Source organism: Balaenoptera acutorostrata, chromosome 10 (genome assembly GCF_949987535.1).
Source record: "Balaenoptera acutorostrata chromosome 10, mBalAcu1.1, whole genome shotgun sequence".
NCBI lineage: Eukaryota > Metazoa > Chordata > Mammalia > Artiodactyla > Balaenopteridae > Balaenoptera > Balaenoptera acutorostrata.
This window is the reverse complement of record NC_080073.1, coordinates 8400402-8420066: the sequence shown is the minus strand read 5'-3', so window position 1 is coordinate 8420066 and position 19665 is coordinate 8400402. Positions and strand designations below refer to the sequence as shown.

The 19665-nt window shown below is 46.6% G+C and overlaps 1 protein-coding gene across 2 annotated transcripts in view; it reads right to left on the bottom strand.

The window, feature by feature from the left end:
- The window catches only part of SSUH2 (ssu-2 homolog), a 62071-nt gene extending 50875 nt beyond the window's left edge, over positions 1 to 11196 (bottom strand). The window contains exon 1 of one of the 2 annotated variants that reach the window (XM_057554060.1): positions 11063 to 11196. The gene's annotated coding sequence lies outside the window, so the exon portion shown is untranslated. Of the gene's footprint in view, positions 1 to 10218; positions 10323 to 11062 lie in introns of those variants that run through there. The other variant, XM_057554061.1, reaches the window with a different exon arrangement.
- Positions 11197 to 19665: the final 8469 nt, after the last annotated feature.

Here is a 19665-nt window from a genome sequence, read left to right as displayed (position 1 = left end):
CAGAGAAAATTACGAAGGTGGGGATGGAGCAGGAAAACCACAGCAGTGTGGCCGCAAGGGCCGTTTCCAATTCAGCCAAGTCCAAGAATTCCGCGGTCAATTAGAGCAGTGATGTCCACCAGGGGGCGCGATGAATCTGAACAGATAAGAGCCTCAATCCAAAGTCACCGGGATGCCCTCGCCTTAACAAGGGTTTCCCAAGGAGTACCGCTGGAGATAACACGACGTAACTGTAAAAGGCACACAGATGAACTCGTAAAAATTTTTAATAATTATGCATCTTCTAAGAACATTTTGTTTTCTTCTTTTTTTTTTTTTAAAGCTTTTATTTATTTATTTATTTATTTATTTATTTATTTATTTATTTATTTATGGCTGTGTTGGGTCTTCGTTTCTGTGCGAGGGCTTTCTCTAGTTGCGGCGAGCGGGGGCCACTCTTCATCGCGGTGCGCGGGCCTCTCATCACCGCGGCCTCTCCTGTTGCGGAGCACAGGCTCCAGACGCGCAGGCTCAGCAATTGTGGCTCACGGGCCCAGTTGCTCCGTGGCATGTGGGATCTTCCCAGACCAGGGCCCGAACCCGTGTCCCCTGCATTGGCAGGCAGACTCTCAACCACTGCGCCACCAGGGAAGCCCCATTTTGTTTTCTTCTAAACGCTCTTGGCAAAGGAGGGATTTGCTTTCTGCCTGGGTATCAATATTTTCCTTGATTAGAAAGTGAGGGGGGCTTCCCTGGTGGCGCAGTGGTTGAGAATCTGCCTGCCAATGCAGGGGACACGGGTTCGAGCCCTGGTCTGGGAAGATCCCACATGCCGCGGAGCAACTAGGCCCGTGAGCCACAATTACTGAGCCTGCGCGTCTGGAGCCTGTGCTCCGCAACAAGAGAGGCCGCGATAGTGAGAGGCCCGCGTACCGCGATGAAGAGTGGCCCCCGCTTGCCGCAACTAGAGAAAGCCCTCGCACAGAAACGAAGACCCAACACAGTCATAAATTAATTAATTAATTAATTAAAAAAAAAAAAAAAAGAAAGTGAGGGATCCTTTGACTCTTTAACTTCCAAAATATAGCTTCTAAAGGAAGTGAAGAATCAGATTATTTCATAAGCTCTTCTGGCCCTGTTAACGCAAGTATCTGCTGATCAGGGTGTCCTGCTGGAGGTTCTCGGTAGGTCATGGAGCCCCTTGGCTGCTGCTACCCCAGAAAGCACTCACAGGTCTGCATTTCTATAAGGTGAGAGAGATGGAGAGCCCGTGCGGGTTGTTCTGCAGCTCCTGAAAAATGAAACTAGGCAGAGGGGCATGAGGGATGTTACATCTTCTAAGAGCCTCACATTTTTCTCGGCAATTTTGGGTCATGGAATGCTTGTCCATTGGGAGCAGGCCGCCATGTTGCACAATTCCAGGGCCACGATTCCCATCAGAGTCTTCATGAACTAAGTGTCCCCCTTCCCCTGCAGTTGTGGATAGCACAGCCATACTTGGGGGCCCTGGTTATAAGTATTCATTCATCCAACCACTCATTCATTAAACAATATTTCTGAGCAACTACTTTTTGCCAGATGCTATGGTCAGCCCTGCTTTTAAAACAACATAGAGCCAAAAGTGCCACGTGCCGGGGGCAGGAGCGTGGGGAAGGGGGGAAACAGTTTTGAATGGGGTTAATGCATCCCATTTTGAGAAACCGAACATTCCCATTTCATGGATGAGGAAACTGAGATCTTCAGAAGCGATTTGCACACTAAGGATGACACACCTAGAAAACAGCAGAGCTGGACTGTAGCCCATGTGTCCTAGATCCTCCCCATGCTGTGGCCTCCATCCCAGGTTGCCCCCCAGTTGGCCACTGACTCTCACAGTGTCTCTAACCTGCAGGAAGGAGCCAAGATCATCGCTCCCATTTCACAGAAGAGCAAATTAAGTCATCCAGAAGACAACCTAGACAGGTTATCAAAGATCAACATCCATCCAACTCTGAAACATTTCTCAAGAAAGACAGCTCCACCACTCCTCTCCCCACTCCTTCTCCATCGGATTTTCTGCTCCACGTTCAACTGCGGGAATTCTTCTGCGTCAATGCTCTGGACCATTTATTGTCAAAAAGGTGAGACGCTGACTGCAAGCACTTCAGTTTGGGTGCATTTCAGTTGCCACAACAGGAAGAGGAAAAAAAGAAGAAGAAAGAAAGAAAGATGAACAAGAAAAAGGCATTGGAGGGGAGGGAAGATGATGAAGATGAAGGAAAGGGGGTGAAGGGGGGGAGAAGAAAGGAGAAGCAAGGGAGGGGGAGGAAGCGGGAGGGAGGGTGTCCTGCTAACAAGGACCACGGCCATCTAACAATTTCCCATTCTAAGGATCCAGAACAGCCAGAGACGCTGTGTCCATCAGCACTGTCTGTTCAAACAGGAGGGTTTTCACTCTGCAGTTTCCATCCTTCAAGCCTTGGCCTGAAATCGAAGTTCAATGCAACTTTCACAACATTCCCCAGTTAACGGAAAAGCCATTCTGACTGAGAGACAAATCTTAGCTAAGAAAACAAAAAAGAATCTTACTATCAAAGCATGTCAGAGTAGGGCAAGATCACAGAGGTCCCTACGGGAGCCCTCTCAGCTTCCAACCCATATGCCCTTTCCATTAAACAACCCCCAAAAAACACCTGGTTCCTTTAATGGCACTTGAAATCTCTAAACAGATTAAATATCATTACTAAAAACAAAACAAGGCTATGGCAATTTTAGATCAAAACTATTTTTCCCTGCAAAGAAAACAGAATCTTTATTTTATTCACATGCTATCAATCTGCTTGCCTGTTCCAGCTTTTCTCTCTTGGGTCAAAAGTGGCAACTAAATCTTCACCAAGATCCTTTTCAACATCCAGGCTGTTGCATGCCATTTTTTATGTTGACAAAAATGGGAAACAACATACACCAATTGCTGACTTGTTTCCAGAAAATGAGAGAGAAAATTTCCTCCACCCCACAAAATCTTTAAAGTCAATTTGATGTCCGTTGTCTTGGCCACTAAGTCAAGCCTGAGTTCCAATAACACCTCTGGGAGACCTGGCAAAGACTGAATGCTGTTGAGAATGGGGCTCCTTATAGAGTTTCGAATGTGCTCTTCAGCCACAGTATCAGAAAAAAAAGTGTACAGTTGACCCTTCATATCTGCAAGTTTTGCATCCACAGATTCAAACAACCACGGATCAAAAAAAATTTTTTTATTTCCAGAAAGTTCCAAAAAGCAAAACTTGAATATGTCACACACTGGCAACTAAATTGTAGCATTTAAATTGTATTCGGTATTATAACTAATCTAGAGGTGATTTAAAAGATGATTTATGGGAGGATGTGCATAGGTTATATGCAAATACTATGCCATTTTATATAAGGGACTTGAGCATCGGTAGATTTTGGTATCGGCCAGGGATCCTGGAACAAATGCCTTGTAGATATCGAGGGACAACTGTATAAACTGAATTCACCCTGCAGACACATTCAATGAAATGTTTTCTTTTTCCTTAAAAGCAAGAACATCACCAAATCTAAACACTAAGACGAAAATTTTACCACCAATATAATATACCTGCAGACAAATTTCAGCTATAATTTCTTGACATATGAAATACTAAGAAATGAGGTAGATGTTTATTTCTTCAAGTTTCACACATCAAAGTATTCAGAGCTTCAAGTACGCCAAGTATCTTAGGTGGGGCTCCCAAGAAGCAGACCCTCGGTGAGGAGGCAGGGCCAAGGGGTTTATTAAGGAGAAGCTGTAATGGGGTGAGGAAATCAGGACAGGAAAAGGGGCTATTCAAGCAGGACCTGACCTTGGCCTGGTCCCTTAGGGACCTCTAGAAGATATTACACTTCAGAATTTGTCCCCCGGGCCACCTCCCACAATGAGAGAGCTGGACTTTTATACCCAGCCCTGCAGTCACCCAGCTGCTACGGCCACCCCAAGGGCTATAAATCCCTAGGAGGCACTTCTGCTCTGTGCCTGCGGGCAGAGGGCCCCAGCAGCCCGAGGGTGGTTCTGGAGGAAAACAGCAGGTGTGAGTGAAAGAAGGAAGCATGCAGAAGCTGTGAACACGTGAAAGTTGCGAACCCCTAAAAGAGACCCGGGGCCCCAGGCGAAGCACTGAGAGTGTCCGCTCTACCAAGCTATGTGGCAAGTGAACACTTTGGAAAGTTTGAAGACGTTTCCCTGGGTATTCCAAAAACAGGGCGACTGTGACTGTTCATTCCAACCAGGTTAATTTCCCTTTGGCAATAAACGAACCTCAGTGTTCTGGGATCAGAGCTCAAATCTTCACACAAAGAGGTAAGTGATGACCTGATGTTCTAACACATTCTTTTTTTACCAACTGGCTACCTGGACAGCCAGATGGAGCTGCCCTCACAGAGTTTTCCACTCCCATGCTGGGCTGTGTTTGGACATCCTAAAATACGACTCTTCCCTTGGATTTTTGTCCCAAATGCTGATCTTGAACCTAGCATTGCTGAAAGAGCATCAACAGGCACCCAATTTTATTTATTTTTTTTAGCTAAGCTCATTACCTCAAAGAATTCTCAGGGCTTCAGAGAGATCATCAATTTAAGGGGCTGTCTCCAAGGCTAAGGACCACAGAACTGCATGTGTAAGCAAGCAACGAGCACAGTTTCCCTTTATTGGTGATGAATTAACCTGAAATTTGATTTTCTCAGCAAAGTCCTCTTTTCAGCCTTTGACTGTAAATTCAGACACAACAATACTCTGCAATTTATTCATAATTTTCTCTCCAAATGAAGTTTTGGCAACACTCAGGATTCATGGTTTTCATGATTCTCTTCAACAACATTAAGTTCCTGTCATTCTCTGTTTAGATTTTTTAAAAAAAACCTATTTCAGATGTTCATAAGCTAGGTAGATTCCTGATTCTATATTCTAGTACAATGCAGCCTCATACGCTGAAGAGAATTGTGCCGTATAAAAAAAAAGAAAGAAAAAAATCCTTCATCTGTTAAAGGTTTGCCTGGGTAACTCAAATAAAGCTGAGATGCCTCATGGCTGGTCTCAGCATGCTCTCCCATTCGAATGAAACAGCAGTTCAACATAACAGAAAGTGGTTGAAAAGCAATTTTAATTACTTGTACTTTGTTGTAGTGTTTAAATTATAAAAATAATGTATCACGTCAAGAGGACATAAGAGCCAACCTGAAAGAGCTCCCACTAGCCAAAGCTGGAACAATTGGAGCAATAAAAGGAGTAGCTGTAATATTTTATTATAACCCAATTAATTAATTAATTAAAAATGTCCACAAGACCAAACTCATTATAGAAGACTGAAAAAATAAATAAATGGAAGAGGAGTTATGACCCTTCCTTACAGAAGAATTCCAATTAACAAATGGAGAAGGAATAAAGGAAATAGAAGGGCTTCCCTGGTGGCGCAGGTTTGAGCCCTGGTCCGGGAAGATCCCACATGCCGTGGAGCAACTGGGCCCGTGAGCCACAACTACTGAGCCTGCGCGTCTGGAGCCTGTGCTCCGCAACAAGAGAGGCCGCGATAGTGAGAGGCCCGCGCACCGCAATGAAGAGTGGCCCCCGCTTGCCGCAACTAGAGAAAGCCCTCGCAGAGAAACGAAGACCCAACACAGCCATAAATAAAATTTAAAAAAAAAAAAAAAAAAAAAAAGGAAATAGAAGACCACCACCAGAGCACTACAGCTTTAAGGGCTGCAAGGTACACCAATGAACACTAAGATTAGAGGGTGAAAGTTGAAGAAGAAACAGGATATTTGATAACCTCAAAGAATCCCCCCCCCAACTATTTATTGTTTATTAAGAGAGACATAGCTACTTTGCAGTGGAGGAGTGGCAGACACCACGTATCAAGGTGAACTTCAGCAGGAATAAACACATCTGTATCACATACCCCAACACTAGGCGCTGAGAAAGGCAGCTCAGCAATGTGGCATTCTCCCCCCAAATCCATCACCGCCATCTATCTAATCATGAGAAAACATCAAACGCAAATTGAGGGATATTCTACAAAATACCTGACCAGTACACTTCAACACTGTTAAGGTCATAAAACACCAGTAAAGACTGAGGAATGGTCACCCGCTGCAGACCAAGGAGAGGTGAAAAGCAGATGTCGTGTGGAATCCTGGATGGGGTCCCGGATCAGAACAAGGACGTTAGTGGGAAAACGGGGGAAGTCTGAGTCACGTCTATATTCTCCTCAGTAGCCTTGCACTAGTATTCTTAGTTTTCATAAATGTGCCATGTTAACATCGGGGGAGGCTGAGTGGTGGGTGTATGAGAACTCTCTTTGCAACTCTCCCGTAAGTCTACAGTTATTTCACCATTAAAAAATTTAAAAAGAAGAAAAAAGTAGAACATGGTATTGTAACAAGTCAAACCAAGTAAGAGGTAGAAAGAAAATCTTCGCCCTCCCCTCCCCACTTAGCCCACCCCTTGAAGTAACCAGTTTGCTATTAACTTTATGGTTACTTTTGCTCATAAAAATATATATATACACACACACGCACACATGCATATATATAATGCATATCCATATATACATTTATTGAGGTTTTCCCTTTGCTTTTTATTTGCTTGTTTTAAAAAGTGGGTTGCTGGGGAATTCCCTGGCGGTGCAGTGTTTAGGACCTGGCGCTTTCACTGCCAGGGGCCTGGGGTTCAATCCCTGGTCAGGGAACTATGATCCTGCAAGCCGCATGGTGCAGCCAAAAAAAAAAAAAAAAAAAAAAGTGGGTTGCTATGAAAAGGTTAATACTTACTGATTTAACCTTTACAGAAATCTCTTTAAAAAGCTCCAAAGGGACTTTCTGTTGTAGGATGTCCATGAAAGCACGAGGGAACCCCTCTTCACCCTGATTTATTTCGGGAGCTCTTACAGTCCCTGTTCAAAAACCTTCCCTCTATCTCTCCACTGTATGCTCACCTCCAAGTTCCTAACCTGCGGTGATTTCCTTCCCTGTTTACTCATCTCAACTCACCACCACTGCCCCCTCCCCCAGCCCGATAAACCACTTAATTTATGCCAGTCTTCCATGGTTATTCCCCTCTCTTCCCAAAGGAGCCAATTCCTGGCTCCTGCAAATGCCCCAGTCCACTCAGTGGCATGAGCTCCATCACCAGAGTCCAGAGCAAGCAGCAAAGGATCCTTCGAGGTGGCGGGGAAGCTGTGACTTTATCAGTATCTTGGTCCTGCCACGCTATATTTGACTCAAATGTTTTTCAAGTCAAGAGGGCTATATGGTGACATTGCTCAGTATTCTTAAGACATAATCCAACCTGAAGAAATTATATCCCATTCTTTGCGATAAACACGGATCCGTACTTGATACAAGCCTTAGAAATTTAGGGGAAAAGGGGCATTTGCTGCCGTAGTCCGCAGGCAGCACCCCCAAGGGAAGAAGAGAGGGAGGTAACAATGAGGAGAGGGCTGGTTGCACTTTGGGGGTGAAGAGTGGTGTCGGTGATGACCTGTGGGGGGCAGAGCGGTCCCAGGAATCCAGCTATCCTTGGGACCAATTCCTGTCAGTCTCCCTGTACACAGAGAGCCGCAGCCTGCGTTCCTGTCCCGCTGTTTAATGGAACCTAAAGGCAGATCCATGTGCCCTTCTTCTGATTTCTTTTGAGGTAGAAGTAGGCGGGATTCTAACTCCTGAGAGGATGTCATCAAAATAATTGTTTTTGACACTCTATTGTAGCAGCCACACACACACACACACACACAATTAACTTTATTTGGCACCAATCAGTCCTGGCACTGAATCTCAATCTTCCCACTTACTTGCTGAGCCTATTGTCCTCTAACACGGTTGCTGTGAGGGTTAAAGAGCTAATGTAGGTAAAGTACCTACACTAGAGCGTGGCATTTAAAAAGCCTCCATCTTAAAAGGATAAATTACACAAACTATTTACTGAAATTAAATGGATAGATAGATAGACAGTTAGACAGAGAGAAATAGGTAGATGTATACGTATGTATTTGGCATTTAGAGATATTTTGGTGATCTGACAAGGTCATATATGTGAAAGTGCTTACCCACCCAGTTTTGCTAGAAAAACAAGCAGATAGCACTGCACCGCAAAGCTTCCGCAGGTGCTAAGCAGCGGCTATAGAAAGTGGCGGGTGGCCTGGGCTTTTCTCAGAGGACACCTGGAGCAATTCTCCGAAGACAGAATATGGAATGGATGTCACTTCCCGTTTGTAAACCACCCCAGTGAGAGGAATGAGCGTCTTTTCTTTAAGAAACCGAGACAGGAAAAAAATACATATTTTGAATAAATATTAGGGGGAATTGCATATTTTGAATAAGTAAACTATTGCACTCGTACTCATCCATTCAGTCTCCTTGAATTAGTGGGAACAGGTGAAGTTAAATAGATCCTACCAATGGTGAAACCCAGCCCAGGACTAAAAGGGAATTGCTGTGTACTGAGTTCCGTCTTCCACCTGCTACTTGGATTATCTGAATTAATCCTCACAGGGACACTTTGAAGTAAGGACTATGATTATCCCCCTTTTTTAATGAGAAATGAGGCTCAGAAAGGTACAATGCATAGAAATTGCCCAACAAAGAGTGTTAGCACATAGTTAATAGATATAATGACGACTGTTTACCAAGGAGTCACCGCTAGTTAGTGGCAGAGCCAAGCTATGTTGAACACACACGTTTGACTCCTCAGGGCACGTGCTTCCCAAGACTTCGCAGAGTTTACCAGACCCCCTCCTCCCCTTCCCCCTACATTCATGTGACAAATCTTTCCTGAGCACCTACTGCATCGCGTCCCCTACATGCCTGATTATTTGCAGGGTCTTCTCAATTTGGCACCTCCTTTGAGTCTCAATCTTGGAGGGTTAGCAGAGCAGAAACTGCTCTCCTCATTATACATGTGAGGAAACTGAAGCTTGGGAAGGTTCTGGGAGGTGCCCAGAATTCTTAGGTACTCACATGCGCCCACAAATACATCCCAACCCCCTGCACCAAGGGTCAGTGATTTTTTCTTTAATTTTAGAAATACTATGTATTGATTTACAAAATTGGAAAATCACCGAAGCTCTGATAAAGAAAAGTTAAATTTCCAATAAACGTGCTCCTCAGAGAGAGCAGGTGTTGGCATTTATTGGTGACTTCAAAAGTGGCAGGTTGGTGGATCAAAGGCCAAAGCCAAACGACCAACATTTTCATTTGGCCAAAACAGTATTTTATAAAGCGTAAATTAGTCGCTAACATTGAAAAATTAAAGGATTTCACATAAATACCACGATTTCCAGATTCTTTTTAAAAATTTGAAGAGCTAGCAATCGTCGGCTAGGAGCCTCTTGTCCAGAGGACATGTTCTACACAACTTGCCTCAGTCCCCACCACTCCCTATTGTTTTACACCTGCTCTGAGCCACTAGTTTTGGGGGTTTTTTTTGCTGTGCCATACGGCATGCAGGACCTTAGTTCCCCAACCAGGGATCAAACCCATGGCCCCTGCAGTGGAAGCACGGAGTCTTAACCACTGGACCACCAGGGAATTCCCAAGCCACCAGTTTCTATTAACCACAGGCTCCTGTAGTCATCAAAGTTATAATTACTGAGCACACCTTTCCTGTCCTTCATCTATGCAAATAATATTTTACATTTGAGATCACCCTATATTAACAATTTTTCACTTGCCTTTTTTCAGTTGATCAGCAGTTTCCCACATCATTAGAAATTCTCTAAATATTACCATGTTGTACAGTATTCCATTATAAACATATGTGTCCCTTAATTTTTTGTCCTTATAAATGTGATGATTTTTCAGAAGGTATAAATTTGGATTTATTTTTAAACGTGTGTGAGCATTGGATGACTGGACTATCTCCCGTTTCAAGTCTCCAATTCTGGGATTCATCATTTTGGTCCCCTTTCAACGCCATCCATGACCTATGACCTTGGAGACAGTGGTTACTGCTTCTGAATAACCCACCACCAAGTGTCAGGACTCAGTTCATGGCCTGAAGAGGTTCTCCATGGAGTGAAGGTATTTACTCGCCGGTGGATGTGAAAGGGGGAATCAGCCGGGCCCAGGGCTGCGGGGAAGGCAGGGAGCCATCGGGGGCCTCCAGGGCTGCCCAGCCCCCGCGTACCAGGCCGCCAGGAACACGGGCAGCCCTGCGAGGGCCCATCTCAGCTGCTGTTCCTTCCCCCCTTGGAGCCACACGTTTACACTTACCCCCTATGGCGAAGTGTCACTCAATCTGAGAATTTCACCTTTCAGAACATGACTCCGAATACAGAAAGAGCCAAAAGGGCCTTGGCAAAGTCAAAGCCATTGCCATCACCCAGCATGTGCACCAAAGCCGCACTCACCGCCATGACTCATACTTGAGACAGAATTTTAATAAGGTTAGTTATCTGATAGCCCAGATCCCAGCGGATTAGAAACAGTGACTTCAGAGGGGGCAGAAACTAGAGGCAGCCGACAGTAACAAGAAGTGGCAGTTGAAAGTGAGGAAAGCAATGGAAAAGCTATTAAAAGCAGCCAAAAGCTTCAAACACCACAGCAATCTGGGGTCCAGGGATATTAGAGGCATCATCTGGAGGGAGGCAGGGCAGAAAGGAATGTGGAAAGGGGTGAGGGCCACCGGCAAGAACAGTGCAGAGCACAAGTTCACTCAGCACACGTCTGAGCAGGAGCTCACTGCCCACGGCCTGAGGAGACACCATCAGCAGGACAGACAGAAGACCAGGGGCGGGCCCCTAGGCCCCCAACCACTGGCTATAGCACCCTGACCCTCTCCCCACACTCATGGTCCTGTGGGAGGTGCAAATGGCCTGGGGCAGCCCAAGAGGGCAGAGCATGTGGAAGAGAGAGATGACACCCCAACCACATGACCCTGTGGTCTGGGGGCCAGAACTTCCGCAGAGTCTGAACATTTCTTGGCCACGCTGAGCCAGCCACAACCCCTGGCTCTTCCCCCAGACATGGGCTTCACCCACAGCCTGATTTGGAGGAATTTCTTAACCCTCTAAACCCCCATTCAGCTGTCAAGTGAAGATCTTCATCCCTGTCCTACCTGTCTCGTGGGCAATCTCAACGGTTGAATTTGTTAAGATGCGAGAGAGCGTTAGAAGCTGTTACTGCGGTGTGTCCACCACACAAGGGTGGGGACAGGACTGGCCCCTGCTGGCTCCGGAAAGCGAGATCACATTCCACACGGCACTTAGTCACCCAGCCAGCCTGTGGATTAGCCGGAAAGTTAGCACAGTGACAAACGGATGTGAGAGAAGCTTGTTATAGAACAGACCAAAAGGAAAACTACAAAATACACACTAGCCATTTCCTTGATCAAATAGGAAGCCTGGAGTTATCATTTTTGCCAGGTACTTTTATGATAAAATATATTTCTTTTGCATTTACGTATCTCTTCTGAGAGTTGTAATCTTTATCAACATTGCAATGTGATTTTAACTTAGTTTATGTTCAACCCAATGGACCCCAGTGGAGTTACTTTTGCTTTAACACTAATGAGGGCTGCCCATGAATACCATCCCCTCTCTGTTACGACGGGTCAACTGAGGACTGGATATGAAAACTGAGGTCCAGAAAGGTGAAGGGACTTGCCCACCAGGTGACTGAGTGACAAAGATGAGACTCAGACCCAAACTCTCTTTACTTCAAAGACTTTGTAAGCATGATGGAGGCCAGGGTCCTGAAGACTTGGGCAGTTTAACTGACACTGTCCAGCTAAAGGGAGGTGAAAATTGTACCTTCTTAATGAAGACCTAACTTTATTTGGGAAAATACCCCGATGAGACATTTGGGGAGAAGAGGAGTCACATGAGGCCATGAGGGTAGAAGAAAGGGAGAACCAAACACCATTCCTTGGAATTACCCACGAACGTGCAGACAAGGAAGAAGGGGAAAGAGAAATGGAGATGAGATGGCTGAAACTGGGGCTCTAGAAATGTAGGGCATGCTCTGTGCAGTGTTGCAGGGGGCCGCCCGGGGCTCGCACAGAGATGCCCACCACCCACTTCAAAGTCAGGATACAGGAATCCAAGCCCTCCCCTCTCCTCACTCCTTCCACATCTTCACAGGGGAAAGCCTACCACATTCCCAAACTGTCACGCGTGCATGGGATTTTGATTGGGAGAGAAATTTAAAAAGTTTTACTTCCAAGCCCATGAAGTGCAAACTAGAGAAAGCAGGATGACCTATACATTAAAGTAGGAGCTCAGAACTGAAAGTCACCATAAGAAGGAATCCCTCCTGGGAACTCACGGAGACTGAGGAGTTTAGGCTTCCACAGAGAATGATGGAGGTGGGGCTCCAAGTTAATATCACCTCCACAACAAGGGACAGGGTCCCCACCTGACATCGGGGCACAAGGCATTCTACAAAGAATGTGCTCGTCAACTCCCTGGATGATTTCAACATGCCGTAGAGGAAGCAAACACGTAAACCATCAAGTGAAATTGTCTCCCTAAGCATCGCAAACCCACACCAGCCTCACCAGTCAACATGACTCCTTTTCAATTCAGCCAACGACTAGAATGTCTATGCTCTATGAATCGCTCTGAAAATACTGATGTAAAAGTCATTATGCAAAATGTAAGGCGGAGCCAACATTCAGCCAGTTTGCACTACACTCCCATCCAGGTTGCTTTTCTTAACCTCTCTGAGGCCAAGTCACCTCCACTGTAAACTGGGGATCAGACATAGAAAGCTGCTTCCTAGGGTGATGGTGTGACTTCAGTGGGATAATGCATGGGACATCCTTTCAGCCGGAACACCTGATGACTTTGCTATCATCCACACTCTTGAGATGAGGGGCAGGGGACCAGAGAAGTTGTCGGTGGCCTTCTCAGGATGCACAGCTAGTCAACACGGGTAGGAGTCGCAGCCAGGCTACAGACTCCAAGTGCAGCTTTCTTTCTGCTCCAGCACAAGGTCAAAGAAGGAGGGAGACGCCCAGATGCCCTGGCACCCGTGGAAGAAGAAACCGACGAATTGCCAAGAGGCACAAGTCAGAGAGTGATCATTCTGAAAGCTACCCGCTAAGGGTTGTTGTTTGCCTGACTCCCCACGTTCCTTGACCAAACAGATAATGGTGAGTAGGCAGAGCCGGCCTTGCCTGGGGCCCTGGGAACCGGGAAGGATGCCTTGGGGAGGTGTGGAAGTGTCCCAACAGGTGGTGAAGGGGATCGGGTCCCCAGGGTCATTTCTTTTGCAGGGACCGATGGCGGCAGCGAAGCTCACTGTCAACTCGAGGGTGTGCTGAGAGGCAAAGGGGAAAACAGGGCGAGGGAGACAGAAAGCCCAACTGCACAGGTGGCACCAGCCCTGAGACGTCAGGCGCCCAGAAACCCATTCTTGCCTAGACTGAACCTTAAGCCAACTCATTTCACTGCAAATTAAACTTGCAGTATTCCAAGTCTCAGTCTCTGGCAACACCATGAATTTACCAAGCATCCTAAGTTAGAGGTACCCAGAGGTACATGATTATAGGTTGAGCCGGGGGGTAAATGTGAACCATCAATAAACAGACAGACCTATCAGACAGTTAATATCTACATAAACAGCCAACACAAATCATTAAAATGTGAAGATGAATCTGAAAAAAGGCATGAGGAGGAAATTTCCCAAGGAAAGAACAGAAATAATAAAATACCATAGAAAAAGTTGTTTGGTAACTGCATTACCAGTTACCAAAGAAATGTAAGTACAAACTATGATGTGTCACATGACATCTATTAAATTAGCAAAAATAAATAACAGTAATGCCCAATGATGGCAAGGTTGAAGGAAAACTGGTAAGTTCAGATATTGCTAGTGGCAGAGTATTCTGGAAAGTAATTTGGACACATTTCTTGAGACAGAAAATTACTGATACCTTGTGACCGAATGATCATACTCCATGGAGTTTCTGCTAAAAGAATCCAGAAGTGCAAGGTCCAGAGATGCTAGTACAACAACGAAAAGTTTAAAAACAATCTAAATGTCCACCGTATGGAAACAGTACAACAAATAATAATGTGTTCTCCTAATGGAATATTTTGGAGCCATTTAAGATGACAATTGTGAGGATTGTGTAACAACTTAGAACATACTTTTAATATACCTAGTGTGCAAAAAGAAAAATATACAGTTGACCCTTAAACAACATGGTTTGAACGGTGTGGGTCCACTTTTACACAGATTTTTTTCAATAGCAAATATGATCCGAGGTTGGTTGAATCCCATACAGAGGAATTGCATATACTGAGGGTCAATTATAAATTATACTCGGATTTTCCACTGTGCAGAGGGTTGGCTCCCCTCACCCCCGTGTTATTCAAGGGTCAACTGTATAGAGGTAGGGTTACAATTATGGAAAATTTCTATTTCTAGGGATACAAAAATAAAATAAGTTCCGAATAATGAAAAGTGCTGTTAACTCAGTAGGGTCGTGGGGAGTGGCTGATTTTCAGCGTCAGTTTCCTCATCTAGGAATTTCAGCAGCCTCTCTCTGCCTTCCCCCTCCCCCCACCCCCTCCCCCAAATAAGGAGGGAGGCCTCTGGCCAGCACCGCTCACACCCCAAGTGCTTCTGTCTTCAAGCCCAGTTTCCCAACACACCCTGCATCCCTCTCCTCACACTGTTCTGGTCAATAAGGGACTCAGGCTTTCAGCACCCAGAGGTCTGTTCAAAAAAAAGAGAAACCACCAGAGTCCCCAGCAGGGAGGAAGCCTGGAAGTCACGAGGTGACCCCCACTCCCTGAGTTTCCAGTTTATAAAGCAGCTCTGAAGTTTTAATCTCCCCCAAGACTCACAGGAATCCCCTGGGAGGAGGTACAATCGGAGGATATCGTTTGAGTTAGAAACTGAGGCACAGAGAGGTGAATGAACCACCCTTTCCAGGGTTTCACAGCTTGTCAGTGGCACAGATGGCAGAACCCAGGCCTGATGACTCTGAAGCCCACGTTCTGTTGGCTAAATAGGGAGGTTACTGGCAGAAGCTCAGCTGCCCTTGAAACCTTCATAACAAGAAGAAATTTTGATTCACCAGAAACCTCCCAAGAGAAAGAACACTGGCTGTCCAGAGGCTCCTGAACTTGAGCTTGTGTCAGGATCACGTGGAGGGCAGGCATCTAAATACGGATCACTGGGCCCACCCTGGCCTGGGGCGAAGCCCAAGAATTCGCATGTCTGACAAGCTTCCAAGGGACGCTCGTGCTGCTGGTCCACAGACCACGCTTGGGGAACCACTGGTCTGCAAGTCTTGAGATTAGAGGTGTACTTGGGGCAGCAGGGGAGAAACGGTCTCCATAAAAACCAAGCATAAAAATGCATCCTTCTGCCCCCACGAGGAAAGTGAAATGAGAAAAGAAGATGGAGCAGATGGGAGGGAGGCTGCGGGTCTGAGACGTAACCTCACTTGCAACTCCACCACCAACTTCCATTCAAGCCCCTGGAACCACGAGTGCTCAGCGTTAGTGGTTTAGTGGGCTGGAGGGTATGGAAATTGAGGGGGGGAGTGACTGAGTGTCGAGTGGGAATAGAGGTGAGACACACGGCCACAGACAGCCAGATGGACAGGCTAGCTGTCTGGATTCCAGCCACCTGGAAATTAGGGGAAGGGCTTTCAACATCCGAGGCTGTGGTATCAGGGGACAAAGCTCCTGTGGACAGAGCCAGCTGACATATACATCTGATGAACTCATGATGGGGGTGGCCTATTGTGGCCTCTACCATGTGCCGGCATGAGATTCCTATCATGCACTTACGAATGTGATATGAATGCAATGGTCTCATTCAGTGGCTGCACCCCTCCAAGGTGGGGGAGGAGCCTGGGCACGGGGACATGAGGATGCAGAAACCAGGCGATCACCCTGAATCACAGTGGCTGGCGTGACACCCAAGATGCTACCACCAGAGATTAATGCCTTCACGGAAGGCTCTGGAATCTTCCAGAATACTCTGCTAAAATGTCCTTGGAAAGTTGACTCACCCGTTAGCTCAACAAATATTTACAGAGTTCCAGGCAGATGCTGGGCGATATAAAACCTTTAGACAGTCATGAGCTAATGCTTTAGTGGGTGTTAACTGGCAACCAGCCCGTCTCGTTTTCAGGTAAAATGGTCAGCAGAGTGGGGCGGGGGGCGGTGAGGAGCAACCTGGTGACTTGGGATTTACATTCCAGGTGTCAGCAGGCTGACGCTGTTATTATGATCGGGGCGCCTATCAGAGCAGCCAGCGTGGTCCAGAGCAGTCCATGGGCTCTTGACTCATGCCAAGTGTCAAGCCGGAGGACGGGGGAGCGTATCAGTGGTGTGAATACGGCGGGGCTGGGGGAGGGCAGGCAGCAGGAGGCACAGGAAAGATGGGGATTCAGGTGGCCCCAGTGCTCCTAGCCCCACTCTGACAAGAAAATGCAAATTTATGGTTACCAAAGGGGAAAGGGTGGGTGAGAGACAAACTGGGAGTTTGGGATTAGCATATACACACTACTATATTTAAAACAGATAACCAAGCAGGACCTACTGTATAGCACAGGGAACTCTACTCAACACTCTGATAACCTATATGGGAAAAGAATCTGAAAACGAATGGATACATGTATATGTATAACTCACTTTGCTCTATACCTGAAACTAACACAACATCGTTAATCAACTATATTCCAATATAAAATAAAAATTAAAAAAAAAAAAAAAGAAAATGCTCACTCTGACAAGTGCTCCAGAGAAGTGCATGTAGGATGAACTCCAAGGGGGTGGTGGCAGATTGGGGTGGGTTCTTCTGGAAGCCCACCCAAGACATCCCAGAGGCCTCCACTGTGAAGGAAAGCGTGTTTGCAGTCAGTTTGAGAGTAGTCCTGTATGTCTCATTGTGCTTGAAAGTATTCAAAAGCCAACCTATAACCCCGAGGGAAGAGCTCTAGGCTTGGAGTCACGAGCCCCAAGTTAGAATCTGGGCTCTGCCACCTATGGGTTGTGAAAATTCAGCTAAGTCATTTCCCCTTTTGAGCCTCATTTTCCTCACTCATGAGAGAAGCGCTAACACCTACATCCTAGCCTCTGAGAGGCCACGGAGACAGTGGTTAGAGGCCATGACTCTAGAGCCCGGCTGCTGGGATTCAAACACTAGCTCTGACACGTACAAGCTGTGTGACTTTTGGCAGCTTACCTAACCTCTCTGTGCCTCCATTGCCTCCTCTGTAAAATGAGGCTAATTATCATTTCTAACAAGATTCCTTGTCAGAATTAAACAAGATAATATGTGTAAAGCACCTAGAACAACTTCTAGCATTTAGTGAGGCCTACGTAAGTGTTTGCTTCAAAAGTGGTCAAACAGGATATTTAATTGTCAAACCCATCACCTGCCACTACCTATGGAAGGGAAGGGTGGCGATTTTTGAAGGGAATTTGCTACAGGTGCAGGTACCATGGGATCCTTTCCAAGCCAAGTTGGGGGAGCCTAGGAGAACCATTTGGGTACGCTCAGGAAGGCTAGCAGGATGAGCATAGGCAACCCCTCCCTGGCTGATCTCTGCTGAGCTGCAGAATCTCAAAGGCCACCCTGAGCATTAATGGAGTTCTTCGTGGCGCCTGAGGGGAGGTCCCAGGACTTTGGGGGGTATGCAAGGACAGGCCTGGTGCTGGCCCCTCAGAGAAGCCTAAGGTGTCAGCTGGCAGAAACACCCTACAATAGCAAAGCAAGAACAGCCTGCATGCATGGTGGGCCCAGTGCTCTGGACTGAGTTGTGTCCCCCACCCCCAAATTCATATGTTGAAATCCTAATCCCCAATGTGACTATTTCAAGTAAGGATGCAATAAAGGTTAAATAAGGTCATAAGGGTGGGGCCCTGCTCTAAGAGGACCAGTGTCCTTTTAAGAGGAGACACCAGAGAGCTCACTCTCTCACTTCTCCATGTAAGGACACAGGAAGAAGGTGGCTGTCTGCAAGCCAGGAAGAGAGCCCTCACCTGAAACCAAAACAGCCAGCACCTTGATCTTGGACTTCCAGTGTCCGTCACTATGAGAAATAAATGTCTGTTGTTACACCACCCAGTCTATGGCATTGTGTTACGGCAGCCCAAGCGAAGGCACCCAGGATGCCTGCATGTCCCCAGGTACCCAGGGGACTCTGGAGGGCTGCCTCCAAAGCACAGGAGCCCCAGGGGTGTGCATCGGGGCAGGACCAAAGACCAGGCAAGGAGTGCAGCTGGTGAGGCCAGGGCAGAGGCCCCTACCAAGCATTCTGCAGAGAAAGCGTAGGTTAGGGATCTATCTGCCATTTGTCCACCCAGAGGGACAGCTATAGACAGCACTAGATGGGGCATGGGCATCACCTGGGCGCTTCCTCAGTGAAAGGAGCCACTAACATCTCCCAGGTGCCTCTGATATTGCCTGGTCTTGCTGGATGGCAGCCCACCTACCTCCATCCCCAAATTTCTGGGACTCACCTGAGGAAATCTGACGTATGTCCCAAAAAATGTTACCATCAACCAACACCCAGGCTCTGCAGGGCTGGTCGTTGTTATGGTTGTTTAAAGTTTAACTCCAGACACCCACTGGCCACTGCTGCTGCTCTGTCCCATGTCTCTCCCCGGCCCCAGGCTCACCCACCAGAGTCTCCCTCCCCAGGCTTTGATACACACACAGCTCAGACACAGTGTGCAGCCTCCCGTGCTGCTGACCATGCTGGTGTCAGCTCCACCCACCAGGACCTCTCCCCAGCACCTCCCTTCCTGGCTGCAGCCCCAAGGCAACCCTCATGATCTCCCCACCCACAAGAGGGATTGACTCATTAAGGTGAAGGTCTAGAAGGAGCTCTCACAATCAGACCCAGGATCTCCTATCTCACGCTCCAAGCCAGGACCCTCCAACCCACTTGCAGAAATAGTCCCAGAATCCGTGTGTAGCATCTCTGCAGAGGCGGCTCCCCACTCTCCACCAAAGGCCCATCTTCAATTGCAAACCACAGGTTATCCTGTTCTCTTTCAAAGCACCCTGTAACTAGAGGGAAAGCTTTGACATCACCGAGTTCAAATCAGCACCACCACTCAGCAGCTGTGTGACCTCAGGCACATTACTGCACCTCTCTGGACCTCAGGAGCTCCCACCTTCTGAGTTATGATGGAGATCCAATGAGAACTAACAAATGTTACCCCTCCCTCCGTTTGGAAAAACATTACTACTATTGATTAGCAGTAACAATAACTAATATATCAAGCTCTCTCCATGTACCAGGCACTACGGTGCTTTTCCATGCCTTAATTCATATGTTCACTCGCTTAATCCTAGTAGTTAGAAAACACAATTACCCCATTTTACAGATGAGCCAACTGAGACATGGTGAGATTAAGTAACTTGCCTGAAGTCACTCTGGGTATGTAGCAAAGCCAGGATGAACCTGAATTTATACAGCCTAATTTATATCTCCTCTTCTCAAAAACACACATCTCAAGATTTTCTGTGTTTAATATTAAATGTCAATTCAAAACAACTCGGAATCCAGCTGAAAGCTGCTCGGATTTCTTGACTCAGCTGTGACATGAGTCATTCTGTGCGCATAACAATAGCCACTCCTAACAGCTTCCAGAACTATGTAAAGCCTTGATTTGCTGTCAGCTGCTTCCCTCCTGGTGGAGCAGACATTCAACTTGACTGGAGCTGGACCCTCATTCACAA